This window comes from Camellia sinensis, chromosome 2 (genome assembly GCF_055761805.1).
Source record: "Camellia sinensis isolate YWXY chromosome 2, ASM5576180v1, whole genome shotgun sequence".
In the NCBI taxonomy this organism is placed as follows: Eukaryota; Viridiplantae; Streptophyta; class Magnoliopsida; order Ericales; family Theaceae; genus Camellia; species Camellia sinensis.
Window position 1 is genome coordinate 44,469,432 of NC_138962.1, and position 24,955 is coordinate 44,494,386.

A 24,955-nucleotide genomic window follows, 5' to 3' on the forward strand; every position below is an offset into this window, starting at 1 on the left:
AAAAAAAATCTGGCCAATCACAAGCTGAGGGCCGTGGGGGTTACTATTTGGAGGGGAACATTTTTGTACCTAAAAATAGAAAGTGTTTTCTCTGTCTTTTTGACCTGCCCCTGTTTAGATCCATTTTTCGGCATTTATAAGCACTGGCATCAATGAGGCTGTTTTGGGCTCAATTTAGGTTAAAATTTATAAAATAAGTTAAAATAGTTAGTAAGATAAAATATTATATCATACTTATAATTATTTTATTTTTTCTCTCACAAATATCACATTTAACTATAAAAAAAAATCTAATCATTTTTTTAAATATAAAAATTTTGACATATTAAAATAATTAAAAATTAAAATAATTCACAAAAATAGAACTTCCCAACTACCCACAATAATTGTTAGCAGAGGACATGATGGGCTGGTTTCATAACTGTCATATTCACCGATTGTAACTTCTTCTTTTTAAAAAACTGTTATAAATGAGGATAATTTTATTGAATAAAGCTTCACGTCTAGAATGGTTGAGGCTCGAATGCTTGATTTTTTTTTTTTTTTGGGGGTAGTTGTGTTAGTTTGGATTTTTTTTTTTCAAGAGTGGTTATGTGTAGGGATGTGTCAAAAAATTAAACATTTTATATCAACTCAACCTGTGTTGTTTGATAAGATGAGTGAGTTGAGTTGGGCGGGTTGAGTGATAAAATTAACTGACCAATTAGACAGTTGGGTAACAAATTAATTGATCAGTTAGGTTACTGGTTAAAATTTGTTAATTTCATATAATTTTGTACGAGTTTATGTTATATTTTTATTTCAAATCAAGACTTGGAGGAAATTGAAATATTATTATTATTATTTTTGTTTTTGAAAGGTAGTTATGTGTAGGAGTGTATTGGACTGAATGAGTAATAAAATTGATTGATCTATTAGACTGTTGGGTGGTAAAATTAATTGATCATTTAGGTTGTTGGTTAAAATTTGTTAATTCCATATAATTTTTTACGAGTCCTTGTAATATTTTTATTTCAAATCAGGAAGACTCAAAGGAAAATGAAATGCTATTTTTTTTTTTTCAAAGGTGGTTATGTGTAGGAGTGTGTCAAAAAATTAGACATCTCACACCAACTCAGTTTGTGTGATTTGCTAAGGTGAGTGAGTTGGGTTGAACTAGTTTGGTGATAAAATTAACTGATCAATTAGACTGTTGGTTAAAATTTATTAATTCCATATAATCAGTTAGGCTAATAAATTGGTATGGGATGTCTAGTTTTTTGGCACACCCTTACACATAACCACCATTCTTTGAAAAAATAATAATAATAACACATCCCAACAAATAAATTAAAAAAAAAAAAGAATTCGAGGCGCATTCGAGCCTTAGAAATTGAGGCCGCTAGCACTGCTGAATTTTATTATACAGACAAGCATATCATATACATCTTTAATTATATCATTTTTTTTATGGATTAATTACCTAAAAATCCTATCTATATATTTGGTGGTAGCTTAGGTCCTGTCAAAAATTTTTTGAACTAATAAGTCCCATTTAGAAGTAAGAAGACGTTTTGCCCTTTAATCTCAAAATTAAGAATATTCTCAATTTCAAAACTGAGAATGTTCTCAATTTATAATTATCAAAACTAAGAAATTTCTCAATTTTTTTTCTAGTGTGAACTATGAATATTATCAAAACTAATAAATTTATAATTATCAATTTTGAGAAATTTCTCAATTTTTTTCATTATTAAAATCAAGAATATTATCATTTATATATCTAGTGAGTCATTGTTCTTCAACCCAGAACCAGAAAGCTTTGCCAATACTTATCATTTATATGTACATGTACAACTAGTTGTCACACTACAACCGAAGGAAAAAAACAAGCAGTGTCATCAACTTTTCCAACTAGCCATGTTACTAGTAGCCTGTCCTGAGGCTAACACAGTAAGGATGAAGATCGGAAAGGGAGAAGACGTCGGACGGTGGAGGAGAGGGACAACGGAGGATAGATCTGCAAATGCTTTCAAAGTGAGAAAGGGAAGACGGAGAGGAAGAAGAAGATGGAGACGGAGAGGGAGACAGCGAACGCCAGACGGTGGAGTAGAGGGACGGCGGAGGAGAGCTCTACAGCTGGTAGATCTGGAAAAACCTTGAAATATTTCTGTTTTACCTCTGTTTACATTTGAGCGGGATTTCTAATTTTTTTTTTTTTACACTGTGCGTGAAACACCCGCACTACATAGAGATAGCTTGCCTGGAGCTTGTTGGAATGGTAAATTGGTCTATTAAAAATTAATTGGACTTGAAGGAGCAAATAATTTTATCTAGGACTTAATGGATTATAAGTTTACAAAATGAAACTTGTATGTAAATGGCCCATTTTTTAATTATAATTATTTTTTTCTTTAATTATAATATTATTTCAAGATATTTGGTTATGATTTACGTTTGTTTATTGTTTGTTTTCTTTTTTCTTTTTCTTTTATGACTTAGAAAGTATGGAATTGGACCATGGAAAATGTCTCGTAGCTCAAATTTTGTGGCTCAAAAGTGGCTCAAATGGCCAAAACGACGTCGTTTTGGCCATTTTTATGTTGAGCCACAAAATTTGAGCTACGTAGCATTGTCGTTGTACCATTTTCTTATAAGGTGTATATGACACACACTCTTTGTCTTTTTACATATCTTTCTGGCAATCTTATGAAGGTGTATTATTAGTAATACTATAAATTCAATATTTTATTTAAGAATTATTCAAGAAACATCAATAGGTGTCTTAAATATAAACAATAATTTTCGATGAATCATTTTTCTTAAAAATAATACTTCACACTATTTATCATTTAACACTTATCAATTTATCTTTTAAAACTTAACAAAAAAAGTATTGAGCTCTATTATTTTAATTAATCAATATCAAATTGGACGTTACACGTATATATAAATTATTCATAGAAATATGATGTCTAACATAAAATTACAATGAAGTTCACTTTAGTTAATATAATGATATTTCATATTATGATATGTGTTATAAAAGAATAATATTAATTTTAATTTAACATAAAAGGTTAATTTAAATTATTTATTTCAATAATTTTGACCTTAGCGTTCTATAAAATATTACTTGAATACTTATATCTAATAAATTTAGTTAAATTATTTGTTTATTTTGATAATTTTAGTTCTATTATGCTATAAAAATATAATTATCATATAATGATTTTATACGATATATATTAAATTATGAGATAGTAAAATAAATATTTATTTTGATATTAAAAATAATAGTTAAATTAGAAAGATAATTACTAATATAAAACTAAAAGTGGTTCTTATTATTGAATTTTATTTTTATTTTTGTATTTATTTGGAAAATAAAAATATATAGAAATAGAACTATAAAAAATTTAGGATAAATTATAAATATACTCTCTGAGCTTTGCTTAGAATACGAATTTCCCTATGTGGTTTGAAAAATTATAAATACCTCCCTGTCAAAATTTTTTATTTAACAAAATTAATTGAAAAAATAAAATTTCTAACTATTCACCTATACAATAATAAAATTATCTGAATTATTACTCGAAATAAAATTTTAACATTATCAAAAACTGTTAATTAACTTGATGATTTATTAATAAAAAGACTTATTTGTTATAAAATTAAAAACCATAGGGGGCATAATGTAATTTCCAAAATCACAGGAGATAATTTGTAATTTAAGTAAATCTTAAGGGATGTGTTTGTAATGTACCCGAGTGTCTAAGGCATTAGGTCCAGTGTATTTTTTTTTATTGGTGAGAGGTTCACAATTTGTGAAATAGTTCGGTAAGAGGTCCTTTTACTTATTTTGAAAGACATTTTGTTTTCAATTTTACCCCTTAATTTATCTGTTGATTTTTTTTGGACTATCTGTTCAAATTATTTTCTATTTATTCAAAATTTTCATACATCTGTTCAAATTTTTTTCTATCCGTCCATTTTTTTCTCTATCTGCTTAAATTTTTTTTCTATAAATTTTTTATTTGTCCAAATTTTATGTGTCCAATTTTTTATATGTTCAATATTTTTATCTATACAAATTTTCTATCAAAATTTTATCTGTATAAATTTTTATATCTATATAATTTTTTATGTCAATAATTTTTATATCTATACAAATATTTGAAGCTTATCTATTCAAAAACAATTCCCAAAACGTACAAACACTTATCCAGATTGATATTCCAGTAGTTCCAGGCCAAACACTTATCTATTATATACTATTATACTATGTTTTGGGAAAATGCATGATCTATTGTTATTCCAGTAGACTGTATACTATTATACAACAACAACAAAAATCAAGCAGATCCAGCAACTCAAATCAATGTTTTCAAATTTCCTGCAACTCTTGCCACAACGAAGCAAGCCAGAGACAGAGAGTAAGATCCAGAACATAAATTAATAAATATACACAGAGATACATATACGTGTACATATGTATATATATATATATATATATAATTGAAATTTGTATAAGAGGAGAAAGAGAAGGGTTACCACAACTCAGATCTACCACAGATCTAGCAGATTTGGAGCCTTCACATCGCCAATTCAACGATCGCGACGACTAATGTCACAGGCGGTGATGATATCAACACCGCCGCCGATACAAGCGGTGGTTCTTCGATCGACGATTGGTGATGAGTCGGTGGCAAGGCAGCGACGGAGGTGAGGAGTTGGAGTTGAGGAGAAGAGAGAGAGGGGGGTTTGTTTTGGCGAGGACGGCGACGGAGACGGCAACACGGTAGTGGAAGTCGGCGATCACAGGCTGTCGGCGGAGTGGATGACGCCGACGCCGACGCCAACGCCGACGAGTTGGTGGTGGAATCGAAGATCAAGAGAGGAGAGGCCTCCCAAGTCACTAAAAGATAAAATAAATTAAAAAATTAATCAGATAAAATGTCATATTCAAATTACAATTATTTCATATTTTCTCTCATAAAAGTAAAAAAAATCATATCCAAATCATAATCATTTTATTTTTTTTTCTCTCATAAAAATCAAAAAAATCAAAAACTTATTCAAAACGAAACTTTTTAGCATCAAGTTAAAATAATTAAAAAAATTAAAAAGTCAATCCACATTCTAGACGAAGGCTATAATATATATATATATATATATATATGTGAGTAGTTTGATTTTTTTTTTTTTTTTGTATGAATTTGTCTTTTTGGACAAATAAAATAAACGTTTGAATCTTTAGATTTAGAAAAATCAATTTTGGATTTTTTACCCATGTACTCTTGTATACAAGTATATAAAATTTAAATTAAATATAAATATTTTATAATAAATAATTTCATGTTGAATAAAATATTAAATATAAATTAATGTTAAGACATCAATAACATAGACAAAAAATATAAAATATAAAAAAAAAATTAATTTGATATGTACAATGCACATAATTAAATACATTTTGTTTTATATATATGGAAAATTAATTATTATAATTGAAATTAAATTTGTATAAAACATTATATGTAAATACAAAGACATATTGATGTGATTCTTTTTTTAAAAAAAGTAATTAAAATGTACCACAAAAAAAAGGGACACTTACAAATCAGTCCTATGATTAAGGGACACTTACCAATCAGTCTTATTAATTAGACCTATTTATCTATAAGTCCCAACTGATAAATTTATCACTATAAATTTATTTATAAAAATAAGAGACTGATAAATTTATCAGGCACCGTTTCAGATGTGGTTTTGTGGGCTTTTTTTGACTATTTTAGTCACAAAAGACAAAATAGGCTATTTTAGCCACAACAAACAAAACATCACATCCAACCCATAATCATTACATTCTTCTCTCACAAAAAAAGTTAAAAATGCCAAAAAGTTAAAAAGTCTTTCCCAAACCAAGCTTTTTAGCCCAGGCTAAAATAGTCAAAAAATTCAAAAAGCCAACCCACTTTCCAAACCAACCCTCAATAGGACTTAATAGGTAATAAGTCTCAAAAGTATGACCATAATTTACGCTATGATTACTCCCCACAATTCTATCAATGTTCTCATCATAATCTAGCAATCAAATGTACTATTTATATTTAGCTGAAATCTTGCTGGTGAATATTTTTTAACGTAAGCAGTGACTGTTAGTAAGATCAATATAACGAAACTTCAACAAAATAATCAATAATTTTTTTTTCTTGGGAAACAAACATACTTTTAGATCAAGCAACAAAATCGCATCTATTATACACTTTAACTAAGAACTCAAATAAAAAAAGTGGATGAGATGAACAAGCAATAGATCAAAAGAATACGGACAGACATATACATGTGTATATAACAATATTAAGATCTTATGAAATGTGGTGAGAAATTAGTACGTACAAATTTGTAGACGGAGAGAGAAGTGGAGGAGAGATATGAGTGAGGAACGCATCCATCGCCATTTGAGAGTGGAAATAAAAAATGGATTGATCAAAACAGAGAAGTAAAAGTTTGTTGAAGATGAATGAAGCATAATTACTTGATGAACTTTTTCTTCTTCTTCTTTAATGGAAGCACGAAGTTTTGTAGAGACTTTGTTTGAAAATAAATTATTTTAGTAATTTTTTTGACTTTTTACGAGAAAATGTGCAGAAAAATAAGAGAGTGATGTGAAAACTTATAATAACTTTTTAACTAAAACTGAAAGTTGCCAAACGACTATTTTAGTTGATTTTTTAAACTTTTATGAAAAGACATATAAAAAAGTGAAGGAAGAAGATGAACAATATTTTTGGACAATGTTGTTGTGTTGGTGTTGGCTACATATTTTGTACAAGCCAATTACAATTCGACGCGTGACAGAATAAGGGTAATACAGGAAGACTATTCAAGTCTTCGATCTTGATCGTACACGTGACAGTTAGTATTGGTTATTACGAGATCTGAGTAGCAGTGGGTCAACAAAGAGATGCAAGGTGATGTGGCTTCAACGGTTACTCACATTTAAATTCAAATTTAGGAGGGAAGCCTAACTGCAAGTGAGGGCACAGTGGAGCTAATTATAAGGCAACATGATCGGCGATCATGGAGGAGCAGTTCGACGGTTGGAAATGCAGTTCAATGGTCTTCCTTAAGAAGTATAAATAGCAGAGAAGGCCCAGAAAAAGGGGCCCAGATTCAGATCCAAAAAACCAGTTTTATTCTACTTATTTTCCTTCCTAGTTTTGAATTTCCAGTTTTACATTCCCAGTCTTACATTTCCTGTTCTTTCATTCCTGTACTTTAAATTTCTGCACTGCACTTTGTTCATAGGAGTAGTTTCAAGTAGTAGATTGTTGCTGTAAACCTCTACGAGGCTGAGTTTGGATCATTGTAAGTTTTCATTTTAATGAAATGCTTCAGTTGTTCTTCTTTTAATTGTTATCTTGCTTAATTCTCTTAAATCAAGCCACCAGTAAAAGTCCTATTCATTGAGGTTGAAAGAACTAAAACACAATCGTCTGATATTGGTTGGCAATTAATTTTCTGTAAGAACTGATTGATCCTTGCTGGCACGCTCACAATTACAAAAATAACCTTCGAAAGCCAAAAAGTCAACATATATTTTTGGCACGCCCAGTGGGACTAATTGAAATGGCTAGACGTAGGAGACAAGGAGAAAATGAATGCTTGGAAGAAGGCGTGGAAGGAGAGGTAGAGATACCTAATCCAGAGGATAATGTGATAACACATCCTGTGGAAACTCCCATTTTATCAGAACCTATGGTCGAATAGACCAGCACTTCAGAACAAGTACCATATGTTCATAATATTGGACGAGACCAAGGAATTGGACCATCCACTGTTCCATCTACTTAGCCAATAAATCCATGGGGTGGCCTAGTAGATGCCATGGGACAGCAGTTAATGAACACGATGGAAAGGTGGGCAACATCCTTTTTGGATCGAATGAATAACCACCAACCAACAAATGCAAGACACATGGAGAAAGTTTCAAATGTCCCTCAGCAAAGATTAGCTAGAGATAAATAGCCTATGCAAGTTAATGGACGTTCTAATGGTCAAACTAGTAATCAAAACTATGAAAGACCATCACCTCACTCTTGGTACGAACCTATTTCGAGACCTATAGCAGGTCAAAATGCCTCAGTGCTTAACAGTGAAATCATGCAAATTGGTGGATCTGGCCCAGTATAAGAAAATCGCATAAGAATGGTTCCAAATCCAATGTTCGAAGCCATACCTGGCATGAGGGGGTTCACTAATCCCTTATTCGAATTTATACTGGGGGGGTTGGAAGGTTTTCTTACAAATGGAAGAGACACAACACCAGTTCTAGCACCTTTCGCAGGTCCTTTCGTAGGACAGGCTCAAAGGGGTTACCCACACCCCCAACAACAACCTGCACCACAGGGACAACCAGTCCCAAATATACCACCTTATGGACTAAGAGGACCACAGGCATAAGTTTGCCCACCAAATCCTGTGTTTGTTCCTCCAGTACTGGTTTAACAGGCACAAAATATGGTCCCTAGGGACCAAATTGCTAATATTGTTAGAAAGATGTGTGGACCGATGGCTCGGGGGGTCCAGACTCCTGTGTACAAGAAACCATAACCAAATGGGTAGACAGGGTACATGAATACCCAAGAGGTTTCAGGATACCAAATTTTGCCCTTTTTTATGGGAATGGAAACCAATCAACAGTGGAGCACATTGCTAGGTTTGCTGCTCAATGCGGTGAATTTACTAATAATGACTATATGAAGTTAAGGTTATTCCAAAATTCCCTAACTGGGGGAGCATTTGTATGGTATATTAACCTTACACATGGCTCTATCCAAACTTGGCAACAAATGGAAGGGGCATTTCATGCCCAATTCTTCCAATCGGAGCCAGAGGTTTCCATGACAGACTTGGCAAGATTGAGTCAAAGGCCTGATGAGAAGGCTACTCAGTTTATTGTCATATTTAAAAGGGCTCGAAATAAATGTAGAGTCATCCTGCCAGAGCCAGAATTCGTGAGATTGACTCAAAATGGCTTAGAGTTTAGGCTTCGAAAGAAGTTTGATTCAACTGAGTTCAGAGACTTAGTGGAACTCACTTATAAGGTGTCTAGGTACGAAGCATTACTAGAGGAGGAACAAGATCGAAATAATGCATCGTACAAGACATATTATAGAGATCCTAATTATGAGATCGATGCGGCAGAGATTGTGGGGAAAAAACCTGTGATCTGTGAAGTATTAATTCATAAGGATACAACAATTGACCAACAGTTTAAAAAAAAAGACCTTCATAGGAAATACTCTTTCGATTTAACTAAGGCAGATGACATTTTTGATCATTTGCTTGAGGCCAACTTCCTTAAGTTACCAAAATGAGTCAAAATTCCATCTCCAAATGAACTTAAAGGAAAAATATATTGTAAATGGCATAATTCTTGGTCTCACTCGACTAAAAACTGTATTGTTTTTCAAAACAGGATCTAAGAACAAATTCGGAAAGGAAGTCTAAAATTCCCAACTAAAGCAGAAAAGGCCATGGGGATCGACAATAATCCATTTCTAGAAGTTGGAGAAAGTGCAGCTAATGTTGTTGTACCAGACTTCCAGAATTTATCTCTACAGGAATTGGAAGAGGTCAATGTGCAAATGCATGTTGCCAGCCAGGCGACTGCTAAGAAAGACACTAGAAGTCTGCCAGTTGTTGGACAAGGCTCTACAAGTCAGGGAAAAGACTCTGATGAAGAAACACATGATGATGATTCCTTGGAGGTAGCAGTTATCCAAAGAATGTGTCCCAGGTGAAGGTTGAGCTATAAGTGGCTGAAAGGACTCCCGATTGATGGGTAGCAATACTACAGGGATGTGCAGAGACATCCTAAACCAACCAGTGCTCATAACAAAAGGTTATACCCAACTAGTGTTAGGCAGCAGCCATTAATGGTTGAGCCAACAGCTGATAGAATGCATTCTAAAGGCAAGAGGCCTTTATATAAGTCCAGGCCACCTAATTATTACAGAATGAAGAGCAGTCATTCTGAAAGGAGGTCGGAGAGGGGCTTAGTTTATGGGATCAAAGCCAGAGATTGGCCCCTAGACCAGCATCACGCAGGACAGAAAGTGGCTACCTTCATCAAAGGTCTAAGTTAGGCCCAAAACATGAAGTCAGGGCCAAGCAGTGGCCTTCATAGCCAGCTTCGAAGATGGCTTCGAAGGAGGAAAGAAACAGTTCACTAGCTGAGTCAGTAAGTTCGTGGGTACCTGGAGTTCCAGATTGGTTTGTGATGCAGAACAAACCTAGGGAAGTGTCTACCCAGAGAGATGTTGTTGGAAACCAAGGTAGGATGGTCAAGCCTCCTTTGGTGGCTCCAAACAATTGGGTATTGCTTAAACACCCAAAAACAAAGGAACCAGATATGGTCCCCGTAATTTCTAGATCACAAAGAAGGAAGATTCAACATAGGTACGCCCAGTACCAGAAAGACCTGAAAGAAAGTGGAGAAAGCTCCTCATTGGTCCAGACAGAAGGAAAGAAGAATCCAAAGTCAGACCATACTCCAAAACCAACTCTACAAGACAAAATGGGTTGTAGTAGAGAACAATTGGCCAAAGTTCACTCTGAACTAAAAGACAGAGAGAAGTCCAGTCTAGCAGGATTGAAGAAGGCTTTGATGGAGAGTGATAGCGAGACAGAAGAAGAAGTTGGCTTAGGCCAAAAGAAAGAAATGGTTGAGGAAGAAATGTTCGAAGCCTTCATGGTTGAACAGATGTTTTTGGTTAAAAAACCAGTAAAAAAAGACCATTCGAAGGAGTTTGTTAGTAATGAAGTGCCAGAATGCAGCATGGAAGATGCTTCTGAAGTAACTGAACAAGGTGGCCAAGAGGAGAAACAGGCACAGCCAGCCATCTAATTTGGCTCTTTTCCTTCAGTATCAGTAAATATGGTACACATACTACCGCATGAATTCCAGGCTAAAGATGAGAACCATGAGGGTCAAGAAATTGACCCAATTTCAGTCTCTAGTGAAGACTTACAAGTGAGTATGATGCAAGATGAATCCGGAATGGCTACCCAATGGAAACTGAATACGAGAGTGAAGAAGAGGTGAATATCAACCTCTCATATCCTTTTGAGTATCCCTTGAACTCTATGACACAGTATGTCAAGCCTTTGTATATCAATGCCTTCTTCGATGGGATACAATTGAACCGAGTCTTGGTGGATAATGGGGCAGTGGTGAACTTACTACCGAAATCTTCCTTGAAGAAACTAGGGAAAAAGAAACCCAGGTTAATCCCAACTAGCACAACCATTGCTGGTTTCACTGGAGACAAACAGATGGCTCAGGGAATTCTGCCCATCAACCTGAGTGTGGGAACCAGGGACTGCATGACGGCATTCTTCGTTATCGACAGCAATGCTAAGTACAATGCTTTACTTGGTAGAGATTGGATTCACACTAACAAGTGTGTGCCTTCCTCTTTGCATCAGAAAATAATGATGGCCTTGGGCAATGGAGAGACAGAGGAAATTGATGTAGATCCTTAACCCTTCATAGCTTGTGCAGACTTTGCAGAGGCCAAATTGTATATTGAGGAAGTGACACCACTCAGTATACTGAGGAAACCTGATGGCTCAGCCGAAGTGACGGCTGATAAGGAAGTGACACACCTGAAGCACTTAGTCCAGGAAAGTGCTGATGAAGAGGTTGTCGTTAAGGATGACAATGATGCCTGGTTGTAGGCAAAGAGATGAAGCACAAGAAGCCAAGTCTTTGGCTCTAATTAAGTTCTCAATATTGGATGTAAAATCAATAGTCCAGAAAGTGCAAGAGCAAGAGAAAGAAGCCATGATAATTGGCTGTAAGCAGAAGCAGCAACAGACCAGAGTTTTGGCCCTTAATAAATACTGTGCATTGGACATTGAAACAAAAGTCCAGGAGATACAGGAAGAAGAAGCCTTATGGACAGACTTTGTCTATGAAGAGGAGGATAAAGATGTAGAATTAAGGAACCTGGGAGCAGAACAAAGCAAGAAGATTGCTGCGAAGGCAGAAGGAATCAAAGAAGAAGCTTCAGTAAGTTCTCAGACACAAGACCCCTTAGAAGAAGTAAATTTAGGGGAAAGTTCTGTACAACAACCCACCTATATAAGTGCTTATTTGAATGCTCTGGACAAGGACCAGTTGTTGGTTGTTCTAAGCAAATTCACCTAAAGATTGTTTTGCATGGTCTTATAATGAACTACCAAGATTGGATAGGTCATTAGTGGAACATAGGCTCCCCATGAGGCCTAATTTCAAGCCATGCAATCAAAAACCAAGAAAAATGAGTCCATAAGTGGTTCAGAAAGTTAAGGAGGAAATTCTTAGACTACTTAAGGCATGCTTTATTAGGATGGCTAGGTATGTTGAATAGCTATCCAATATTGTGCCTGTAGTTAAGAAGAATGGTAAAATGAGGGTATGCATTGATTTCAGAAACTTAAATCTAGCAACTCCGAAAGATGAGTATCCTATGCCCATAGTGGATTTGTTGGTAGACAGTTTAGCAAGGCATCAAATTTTATCAATGATGGATAGGCACTCTGGTTATAACCAAATCTGCATTGCAGAGGAAGACGTCCACAAGACGGCATTCAGATGTCTTGGGAATATTGGTACATTCGAATGGGTTAAAATGCCATTTGACTTGAAGAATGCTGGGGCTACATACCAGAGGGCTATGAACACTATCTTTCATGACCTCATTGGAGGGTATTTAGAGTGTTATATTGATGACATTGTAGTTAAATCCCAATCCATGGAGGAGCATCTGTTTCACTTAGAAGCAGCTTTTGAAAGAATGAGAAAGTTCAAGTTGAAACTCAATCCTCTTAAATGTGCTTTTGGCGTATCATCTGAAAACTTCTTGGGCTATGTAGTACACAAGAAAAGAATACAGATTGACCAGAATAAATCCAAGGCTATCATTTAAGCCAGACCTCCATCAAGTAAGAAAGAATTACAAAAGTTCCATGGACAGGTTAATTTTCTTCGAAGATTCATTTCTAACACTGCAGGGAAAACTAAAGTATTTTCTTCCTTGCTAAGGCTAAAAGATGAAGAGGAATTTGTGTGGACAACAGAGCATCAAATTACTTTCGAAGGAATCAAAGCCTACTTGGCCAACCCTCCAGTGCTGATGCCACCAAAGGGTGAGAAGCCCTTGAAGTTATACATAGCTGCAGCAGAGGATTCATTGGGAGCTTTCTTAGCCCAAGACAATGAAGAAGGCAAGGAGCAAGCTATTTATTACCTTAGTAGGTTTTTAAATTCTTATGAATGTAAATACTCAGCTATAGAAAAGCTGTGCCTTGCATTGTATTTTGCTGTAATGAAATTAAGATACTATCTTTTGCCTACAACTGTCTTGGTAATTGCAACCACAGATTTGGTTAAGTATATGTTATCTAGACCTATGTTGAGGGGAAGAATTGGCAAATGGATACTAGCCTTATTAGAATTTCATTTAGAATATGTTCCTCAAAAGGTAGTAAAAGGACAAGTTTTAGCTAATTTTTTGGCAGACCATCTATCTCAAACAGAAAGCCAAGAAATAATGGAAATTGGTATGGCTAGTGTTGAGCCATGGCAAATGTGGTTCGGTGGATCAAAAGCCAATGGCCTAATTAGAATTGGTATAGTGATTAAGTCACCACAAGGAGTAGAAACCACACATGGTTTTAGAGTGGATGAAATTACTTGTTCTAATAATCAAGCCGAATATGAAGCCTTAATAGTGGGATTGGAAATTCTTATTGGATTGCAAGTTCATGCAGTTGACATATTTAGAGATTCTCAATTTGTGATTAACCAAGTAAAAGGGATTTTCAAATGTCAAAGTATAAGCATGTTGTCATACTATGTTGTTGCATTACATCTGTTTTCTCAATTTCAAATAGCAAATGTAACTCATGTCTCAAGGTTCTTGAATAATAGAGCTAATGATGTGGCTCAAAAAGCTTCGAATTTCAAAAGAAGGGATAGTGTTCAAAGGGACATAAGCCAAACAACATTTCAGAAATTAATACCACCCTTAAATAAAAGGAATGTGATCCTGGAAGTTAATCATAATGACTTACAAAAATAAGATTGGAGGCATCCAATAATGCAGTATCTGGCTGGCCCATCTTCAAAGGCCAGTAGAAAAATTAAATTGCAATCTATGCAATACATAATATATGGTAATGCTCTCTACAAAAGGGGGGGAGATGGTCTATTGTTAGAATGTTTAGGCCTAAAAGAAGCATTGACAGCTATGACTGAGGTTCATGAAGGCATCTGTGATGCTCATCAGCCTGGTGTGAAGATGAGATGGTTGCTCCGAAGACATTCCTACTATTGGCCAACTATCCTTAAAGACTGCATAGAATATGCAAGAGGTTGCCAGGCATGTCAAAAGCATGGCACAATAAGGCATGTGCCCATAATTGACTTGCATGCAGTAGTGAAGCCTTGGCCATTTAGAGGATGGGTCATGGATATGATAGGGAAAATACACCCACATTCTTTGAAGCATCATTGTTTCATTTTGGTGGCCACTGATTACTTCACTAAGTGGGTCGAAGCTAAGCCATACAAAGCTGTATACCAAACTGAGGTCATTGGATTTATTAAGGATTTAATCCATAGATTTGGTATCCCACAGACTATAACTGTTGATAATGGGACAATATTCGATGGGAAAATGGTGATATCTTTTGTGGCAGAGTTTGGAATTAGCCTTGTTAATTCCACCTCCTATTATGCACAAGCCAATGGTCAAGCTGAATCATCCAATAAATCCTTGAAAAAAGGAATACAAAAGGTTGTGGAAGACAATCCTAGGGATTGACATAACTTATTGTTGGATGTATTGTGAGCTTATAGAACTTCCCCAAGGTCAAGCACAGGAGTCACTCCTTATGCCTTAGTATATGGGCATGATGTAGTGTTACCAGTGGAAATTAATGTTAAGTCCTTGAGGGTAAGATGCCAAGACCAGTTAGATCTTGAGCAATACCATCAGAGTATGTGCTTGGAATTAGAAAGCATAGATGAAGCTAGAATTCTGACATTAAATAACATTCTTTTTCAAAAGAAGAAAGCAACCAAAAACTATAATAAAAAAGTCAAATACATTGGCTTTGATGAAGGTGATTTGGTATGGAAGATAATACTCCCAATAGGGATTAAAAACCATGAGTTTGGCAAATGGTCACCTAATTGGGAAGGACCATATCAAATTCATAGAGTCCTGCCTTTTGGAGCATACCATTTGAGAGATTTAAATGGATACATACATCCCAAAAAGATTAATGACAGATATTTGAAGCCTTATTTTCCAACCATTTGGAAAACACAAGGAATAAAATAAACACTAAATACAAGAACAGGAGAATACTCAAATGATAAATAAGAATTTGTTCTTCATAAGGAGTTGAATACATTCTGCCATAAATTGGCCCAGAAATCATTACAATGTCTCAATTGTTCTTTTATAATGGATATTCTATTCTTAAATGATGAGAACAACTGGATAGCTGTGGTCATTTCCTGCTTTTGGTCAGCCAGTCCTTGGTTGGTGATCTGTAGTTTGGTGTCAGTTTGGATTAAGGCCTGGTTCACTGCAGATAGCTCCTCCTCAAGTTGAGCTTTCTTCTCCAGCAGTTGAGTTTGAAAGTGGGAGACAGAAGAATGTTGTTCCTTTGGTTCTGATACCTCAGTATGCACTGTGGAAACAAAGCTCTGATCTTTAACCAATTTCTCCTCTGCAGCCTTGGCAGCATGGCAAATGTTGATATAAAAGTCAATAGTGGCTGCTGCCTGAGATAAATGACTTGAGACAGTCATGCCAGATTGCTCAACGATCTTGCAGCACTGAAAGAAGCCATTACTTATTATAGGTCTCTTTAAGGCCTCGAAGAGAATCCTCGAAAAAGATGTCAATAGCTCCAGGCAGTTGTCCAAGTCTATCAGAGGTGAAGAAGGCTTACAACTGGAGGAAGAGCTCTCAAAAATTTCTAGTAAGGAATCAGCCAAAACTAATGGCTCAGTCTCATCACTAGCCATTGGAGAGGTAGAAGGCAGGTCGAAGAGACTAGCTAGTCTTGCTTCAAAAATGTCTACCTCATCTGTGGACATGAAGGGGGCAGAAAGGGCTTTGGTGGAAGGCACAAAGGACTGCATAGGGATAGGAGAAATGGGTGGAGCATCTTCAGCAGTCTCTATGGTTCTAGCCACCAATAAATCAAGGGAAAAAGGGCTGGAACTAGGCAAAGGTAATAAACTACGAGTTGGAGAGCTGCCAGCATCCTCTATAGGGGAATCAGCTACCATCGAAGCGAAGGATCAGGCAAGAGTTTCCTTTTCTTCTTTTGCTGTTTGCTCCTGAGGAGATGTAAAGCTTGGGTTTTCTGAGGAGAATCTCCCTATGAAACACCTGCACCACCTTCACAAAAGAAGAACTAAAGATAAGGCTAAGAAGCATTATAAAAAAGGCAAAAAGGAGAAGAAATAAGGATATATACCTTTCTTAGAAGCAACCCGAGTAACTCTAGGAGGAGTGGAAGCAGCAGAAGTAGACTGTGTGGTGGCAAGCATAGGAACTGAAGTGGTAAGAACAGTGGAAGAAGTGGCAACTCTAGCTCCTTTGGGCTTAGATTGGGGCACATCCAGCACCATTAATAAGTCTTGAGGAGCAATGGCCAAGTATACTTCTATGTTGGTCACCTACCAGTTTTGGTACCTCTTCAATAGGTTACCTTGAGGAATGAAAAGGATATATTCAAAACCGATCAAGTCCTGTATAAACTTAGAAGTTGCCTCTTCTAGTCTGGACCTTCGAACCTTTAAATCCCTGCTAGTAAGACTCAGATTGGTGTTACTGCAGAGAGGTATTGGGACCCCTTGTGAGAAGCCAAATTGTCTAACAAATTGAGCAGGACAATAAGGCTCAACAATGCATTTGTAGGCTCTGGGGTTCATAGTCCCAATAAATAGCTCTCTCGGGATCAGAATAGAAGCCCATATATCTTTATGAGGAGGTGAAGCACAAAGCCTATCACTTAGAAAATTCTTCAACCAAGATGGGCCAATAGTAATGGGTTCGAAGGGACGAAAGCTGTAAGAAGGAAGGGAAGCTGGAAGTTGGTGGAAGAAAGAGAAGTAAAAAGCAAAGGTAGAAGGATAAAGTGAAGCATTGGCTAGCCTCATGCCATGAGTAGGAGGGTTTGGCTCAAAAAATTTAAGGCACTTAGACTGTAGCTCAGCAAAATAAGCAAAAAGTCAAAGTTGAAGTATCCAAAATGGACCTCCTTAATTGGCATCTAAGGGTTTCTCACAGAAAATAGAATAAGCTCTATATACATGACCTAGAACATATGGGGCTAAGGCCACATTTTTCTGTAGGACAAGGGCTTTGGCAAGAGGGGCAAATTCAGGCATGATTCTTTGAGAATAAGTGCAAAAAAGGAATTTGCAAAGCCAATATAGTATGAAAGAAAAAGATTCCCTATCAGTTACAGGGCCCTCCTTTCTATTCTCAGCCTTGACAAAGTCACTGTAGGATGAGTTAAGGGAGGGGAGGGAAAGGAAAAGGGGACTGGTAAGTCAGGATAATCTGGTCCAATAAGGGTACCAATGGGAGACAATCCTAATAGATGGCAGATATCAAGAACAGTAGGGGCCATCATTCTACATTTGAATTGGAAAAAATTAAAAGTAGAATTCCAGAAGCAAAGGGCAACAGGAATTAGGAAAGGGTCCTCTGAGATGGTAAACCTGGATAGTCGAAGGGCATCGAAAAGGCAGAACTCTTGAAGGTCCAAATTCCTAGCAGGGACAACCCGATCATACCATTCTTGCCACTCCGGTCTCACCGTGGGCTAACATCGGTGGGGACGGTTTATCCTCCAGGTTCCCCAGTCAAGACCACCTTCGTAAAGGAGACAGTGGTCTTTTAGACGTGGATATAACGATGGAAGCTCAATAAGAATCTCCTTGAAGATGGGCCCAAGCACATAGTTCTGTTGCTCATGACGTCGAGGGATGCAGATGCGTCCATCGATGGCACTTTTCTCACCGGCATTGTACTTTTCACATTCTGCCTCAATGATCCTTTTCAGGATTACAGACGAGCTCGCACGCTCTACAACTGGTATTTTCAATGAAGAAGAAGCCATTGATTGAAAGCTTTCTCAGAGGACGAAGTTGGGAAAGGGAGTAGAGAGAAGTGGAAGGTCAGTAGAGATAAAGGGTTTGTGTGTTAAACGAGCGAGTGATTTCAAAACACGAAATAAAAGGGTTTTAAAAAAAACCCGTGTCTGGAAAATGTATCGCGTAATTCGTTAAGTACTAAAAGTACAGATACGAAGAGTTTCCTTCAATATTGATACTTTTGGAGGGAAAAACACATCCCAGATGTTGAGGCCAGCTTCGAAGTAAAATATTTGGCTTCGAAACCAGATTTTGGAGCCAAAAATCAAATAACAAACGGCTTCAAAACAGAGAAGCCGGCTTCGAAGCACATTCCATACTTAAAGATGTAAGAATACTCAAGTATTTGTTTACTTCAAAGGGATTAAAGATCTGTTTTAGGTTTCTTAATGAAAGTAATGTCCTTTGAAGCAAAACTTGAGACCCCTTAAGGATGGGAATTGGTGTTCGAAGCATCAAAACCAATAGTTAGTTTGTATATATACAGAAAGAGATTGTCTTTTGAACTAAAATAGCATGAATTGTTGTTTGAAGCAAAAGTGGTCAATTTAAGACTGATTGATCATACTAACCATGACCATATGTTGGTTATGATTAAAATAAGCTTTAAGGGGTAAGATTGTTAAATTTGAGACACTGATTCTAAATGAAAATCAGCAAGAACTGTCAACTATATTCCATAAATTGGAAAAATTCAAATTGGTTTTTTTTAGTGTTTCATTTAAAACGATTGAGTCCAGATTTGAAGCATAAGATTGTTCAGTTCGAAGCCCTAAATTTGCTTTTAAAGACAAACGGAGACAAGATCAAACAATGCCAAACAAAGAAAAAGTCTTAGTTGTATTAAAGCAAAAGCAATTACATTGAATGACCCTCTTTGGATACAAATTCAAGCTCATAAAAGTAGGGAATAGAATAAATAACAAGATTGTGAAATTTGGTCCAATTATGATCAATGAATTTCTGTTCTTTCTTTATTCTATCCTCTATTTCTTCTAGGATTGGCTGCATAAGTTGATGTGCTCTCACTTCATAAAAGAGCTCTTCAGCCTTTATTTCGAATGCTGTTTCTCTCAATCCTTGTTCCAACTCGTCTATATCTGAGTCATCCCAGTATGCAGAATCTTTATTCTTGAAGTTTTCAAATTCTTCAATGAAGTTCTCTGCTTCATACTGGGCATGAAATCGAAGGGACGAGAGTTGGTCCAAAGATTGAGTGGTGGCTATAGAGGTCCGATGCCAGTGGAGAAGTAATGGAAGTTGGTCCAAAAACATGTGAAGCTCTGCTTGGGCGAGGGGATTGAGGACATGACCCCGAGTCAGAATATCACAAGCCCATCAAAGGTTCTTGAGAGAGACTTCGTCCTCAAGAACACTGAAAGGCAAGTAAAAGAAGGCCGTAAGCAGGAGTTGGGCTTGCTTCTGATCAGCTGGAGTAGGGGGAGGTGGAGGCTTGTATGGTCAAAAGACCTTATCCGCAGAGAGGGCAAGCCTCAGTCTCTCTGTCCAGCAAGGAGTTGGCGGAGGAGAAGGTATGGAAGCCTCCACTTCAAGAGGAGGAGCAAGGGTAGAAGGAACAAGGGCATTAATACAATCGAGCCAGTCAGAAGAGCAAAGCTTCGTCTTCTGGGCTAAGAACGATGGATTGTACCCTTGTGCCTCTTCGGGGCGTCGAGCAGTATGCACTATCTTTGTAGGCATGGAGGATGTGTACCATGCATAAGCAGATTCTCCTCCAAACTGCGTCGACAGTTGACGGGCACGTAAGGATAGACCACCGAGCTTCGCGCATAGGAAGGGAACTCTAAAGGGTCAGTAAACTCGACAAAGTGATGGTTGATTTGCTCCCTTAAATCACAGGTCTCAGGTTTTGACCAGCTTATCCAGTCAGAAGCCCCAGAGGAAGAAGAAGTTGCAGCCTTATCCCATGTAGAGGGTTGTGAAGAAGAACTTCCCATGTCCATATTTGGTACTTTCTGAATCAAAGGATTGAGAGCAGTTTGTTCCTAGTCCAAGGGTGAGTCAGAAGAAGAACTTCCCATGTCCATATTTGTAAGTTTCTGAATCAAAGGATTAAGGGCAATGTGTTCATAGTCCAAGGGTTGATAATTTGCGAAGGCATCCATGACCTGAATATAGAAAGGTGGGTAAAGGTGGCTAATTAATGCATGGAGGTTCTTTCGACGAGGAACAACATCATCAGATTACTCTTCGTGGGTCAGTAAACTCGACAAAGTGATGGTTGATTCGCTTCCTTAAATCACAAGCTTCAGGTTTTGACCAGCTTGTCTAGTCAGAAGCCCCAGAGGAAGAAGAAGTTGCAGCCTTATCCCATGCAGAGGGTTGTGAAGAAGAACTTCCCATGTCCATATTTGCGACTTTCTGAATCAAAGGACTGAGAGCAGTTTGTTCGTAGTCCAAGGGTGAGTCAGAAGAAGAACCTCATATGTCCATATTTGTAAGTTTCTGAATCAAAGGATTAAGGGCAATGTGTTCGTAGTCCAAGAGTTGATAATTTACGAAGGCATCCATGACTTGAATATAGAAAGGTGGGTAAAGGTGGCTAATTAATGCATGAAGGTTCTTTCGAAGAGGAACAACATCATCAGATGACTTTTCGTGTGCTCGATCAATGGAGGAGAAAATTGATTCGGCCATAAAAAATGTATCAGACTGTTCGAATAATAAGGTTGTGGGAGTGTTCAAAAGATTGAAGGAGAGTTTAATGCAGATGATGAATGACAGTTGCATTTCTGGAAGAATGCAAAGCCCATGCACGTTCTAAGACGTGGATAAAAGACCTTGATCCACTAATATCACCAAGTATTGGGTATATTAGTGCGGGGGGTAATGTTGGCTACATATTTTGTACAATCCGATTACAATTCGACGCATGGCAGAATAAGGGTAATACAGGAAGACTATTCAAGTCTTCGATCCTGATCGTACACGTGGCAGCTAGTATTGGTTATTATGAGATCTGAGTAGCAGTGGGTCAACAAAGAGATGCAAGGTGATGTGGCTTTAACGGTTACTCACATTTAAATTCAAATTTAGGAGGGAAGCCTAACTGCAAGTGATGGCACAGTGGAGCTAATTATAAGGCAACATGATCAGTGATCATGGAGGAGCAGTTCGACGGTTGGAAATGCAGTTCGATGGCCATCCTTGAGAAGTATAAATAGCAGAGAAGGCCCAGAAAAAGGAGCCCAGACTCAGATCCAAAAAACCATTCCTATTCTACTTATTTTCCTTCCCAGTTTTACATTTTCAGTCTTACATTTCATGTTCTTTCATTCCTGTACTTTAAATTCCTGCACTGCACTTCGTTTATAGGAGTAGTTTCAAGTAGTAGATTGTTGCTATAAACCTCTACGAGGCTGAGTTTGGATCATTGTAAGTTTTTCATTTTAATGAAATGCTTCAATTGTTCTTCATTTAATTGTTATCTTGCTTAATTCTTCTAAATCAAGCCACTAGTAAAAGTCCTATTCATTGAGGCTGAAAGAACTAAAATACAATCGTCTAATAATTGGTTGGCAATTAATTTTCTGTAAGGACTAATTGATCCTTGCTGGCACGCTCACAATTACAAAAATAACATTCGAAAGCCAAAAAGCCAACAGTTGACAACTTTAACTCTAGGTAAAACGTGTGCCAAATTTGATACAAGGTATAACAAAAGTATAATTTATCAACTTTAATACTTCACTGTTGGAGATGAAAAAAAGTGAATTTCATGCTATTTTATAGCAATAGAAACTCCAATAACTCACTGTTTGAGTTGTTCCTAATATAGTTAGATTATAACTCAAAGAGTTCACCATTGCTATATCAGCTAAAACTCCCAACCTCCACCTAGAGGTGACAAATGAGTGGATTTGGGTAGGTTTAAATGGGTTAGGCACTAAAATTATCTAATCCTAACCCGTCCATTTAATAAATGGGTCTAAATGAGTTAGGTTAAACTAGATATGAGTTGGACAAATCATCTTGACTAGCCCATTTATTTTATTGAACTCTTTTTTAATAAATGCAAATAATTTTTCAAAACTAATTTTTATACAATTGCAAAACTAATTTTAAAAATGATTTTTTTAAAGGATTAAATTTAAATTTAAAAAGACAATTACTAATTAATTAATGATTATTAATGTATAAATATGACATAAAAAGAAAATGCAATGTGATTTACTCATTAATAAATTAGTTACTTTATTTTTTTTAATTATTTATTTTTAAACGAAACAGTAGTAATACAAGTATATTTTGTACCAGAAGCATGTCAGTTAAGTGTACAGGTGAAATGGATGTATTGCTTTGATTAGAAGTTTCTGCGCAGGTTCGATTTCCTGCTTATTATGTTTTCAGAAACCCGGAAATCAGTGGTCGGGCTCGGGTCGGTATGGCCACTCCTCCATCTCACCACTCTTGGTGTGTCTACTAAACTATTAGGCCAAACCCAATGTTGAATGATTTAAACGTAAGAAATATAATTTTTTTGGGAGCTTTTTTGATAAATCAATTTTCTAAGAGCTTTATTCCATTCAACCCATATTCTTTTTTACTATTTCATTAGGTCCAATTTGAGATAAGAAGACCAAAATACCCTTTTCATCTACTTATGTTCCATTTAGTTCACATTACTTTCTTATGTTTCAATAAGTCCTATGGGTGATATAATTACCAAAATACCCTTAATGTGAATGTTCACACCGTCAATGTAAATATTCATATCGTCAATGTGTAAGGGCTCGGCCCATGTCGATCCTCGTGGGTGCCCGGAAAAATTCGAGTCGGGCCGGCCCGACCCACAGTCCAAAAAAATAGGCCCAGTCCGGCCCGGCCCGTTGATAATATAAATATTCACATTGACAAGTTAACATTCACATTGATAGGAGTGTAAAATTGGCCTGTGGCCCGTGGGCGGCCCGAAACCAACCCGCTGCCCGGGGTGGGCCCGTGTAGGCCCGTTCACAATGTGAATATTCACATTGACATATTAATATTAACATTAACATTGACAATAGTGCAAAATTGGCCCGTGACCCGTGGGCAGCCCGAAGCCCGGGCCCGTTGACAATGTGAATATTCACATTGACATGTTAACATTCACATTGATAGGAGTGTAAAATTAGCCCGCGCCCTGTGGCCGGCCCGAAAGCCGCCCGCGACTCATGAGCTGCCCTGGGCGGGCCCGGCCCGACCCGTTGATAATGTAAATATTCACATTGACATGTTAACATTCACATTGAAAAGAGTATAAAATTAGCCCGCGCCTCGTGACTGTCCGAAACTAGTCCACGGCTCATGGGCGGGCCCAGCCCGGCCTGTTAACAATGTGAATATTCACATTGACATGTTAACATTCACATTGATAAGAGTGTAAAATTGACTCGCGTCTCATGGGCGGCCCGAGACGAGCCCGGTCTGGCCCGTTGACAATGTGAATATTCACATTGACATATTAACATTCACATTGATAGAAGTATAAAATTGGCCCGTGGCCCGTGGGCGGCCCGAAGCTTGCCCGTTGCCCAGGGCGGGCCCAGCCCGGCTCATTTTCACATTGACATATTAACATTAACATTGATAAGAGTGTAAAATTAGCCCGTGACCCGTGGGTAGCCTGAAGTCCGGCCCCGGGCCGGGGCGAGCCCGACCCGTTGACAACGTGAATATTCACATTGACATGGTAACATTCACATTGATAAGAGTGTAACACTAGCCCGTGCCCCGTGGTTGTCTGAAACACGCCCACGGCCCGTGGGCGGTCCGAGGCGGGCCCGGCCCAGCCTGTTGACAATGTCAATATTCACATTGACATGTTAACATTGACATTGATAAGAGTGTAAAATTGACTCGCGTCCCATGGGCGGCCCGGGTTTGGGTCCAGGCCTACCCCGGGCCGCGGGCGAGCTTTGGGCAACGGATAAATTTTACACTCCTATCAATGTTAATGTTAACATGTCAATGTGAATATTCACATTGTCACGGGTCAGGCCAAGCCCGCCTCTAGTTGCAGTCGGGCTTCGGACCGTCCACGGGCTGCGGGTCAATTTTACACTCCTATCAATGTGAATGTTAACATGTCAATGTGAATATTCACATTGCCAACGGGCCGAGTCCACCTCGGCCCGAGGTCGGGCTTCGGGCTGCCCACGGGTCACGGGCCAATTGTACACACTTATCAATGTGAATGTTAACATGTCAATGTGAATATTCACATTGTCAACAGGCCGGGCCAGGCCCGCCCAGGGCCACCCACGGGCCGCGGGCGGGTTTCGGGCAGCCACGGGGCGCAGGCTAATTTTACACTCCTATCAATGTGCATGTTAACATATCAATGTGAATATTCACATTGTCAACGGGCCAGGCCGAGCCGGGCCCGCCCCTGGCCGCAGGCGGACTTTTGGCCGTCCATGGGCTGCGGGCTAGTTTTACACTCTTATCAATGTGAATGTTAACATGTCAATGTGAATATTCACATTGTCAACGGGTCAGGCTGGGCCGGGCCTGCCCCGGGCCTTGGGCGGACTTTTGGCCGTCCATGGGCCGCGGGCCAATTTTATACTCTTATCAATGTGAATGTTAACATGTCAATGTGAATATTCACATTGTCAACGGGCCAGACCGGGCCCGCCCTGGGCCGCCCATGGGCCGCGGGCGGGTTTCGAGCCACCACAGGACGGGGCCCAATTTTACACTCCTATTAATGTGAATGTTAACATG

At 37.7% G+C, this 24,955-nt stretch overlaps 1 non-coding gene across 2 annotated transcripts; it reads right to left on the reverse strand.

Annotated features, from left to right (window-relative positions):
* Nucleotides 1-4,224: 4,224 nt before the first annotated feature.
* LOC114301509 (uncharacterized) lies at nt 4,225-4,903 on the reverse strand. Of its 2 annotated transcripts, none has more exons than XR_014360888.1 (2): nt 4,534-4,903; nt 4,225-4,375 (listed from the first exon to the last, which is right to left on the reverse strand). It is a non-coding gene; the product is annotated as an uncharacterized LOC114301509 (transcript). The 2 variants fall into 2 exon arrangements; XR_014360889.1 differs by having other exon boundaries at nt 4,225-4,383; nt 4,534-4,896.
* Between the last annotated feature and the right edge of the window lie 20,052 nt (nt 4,904-24,955).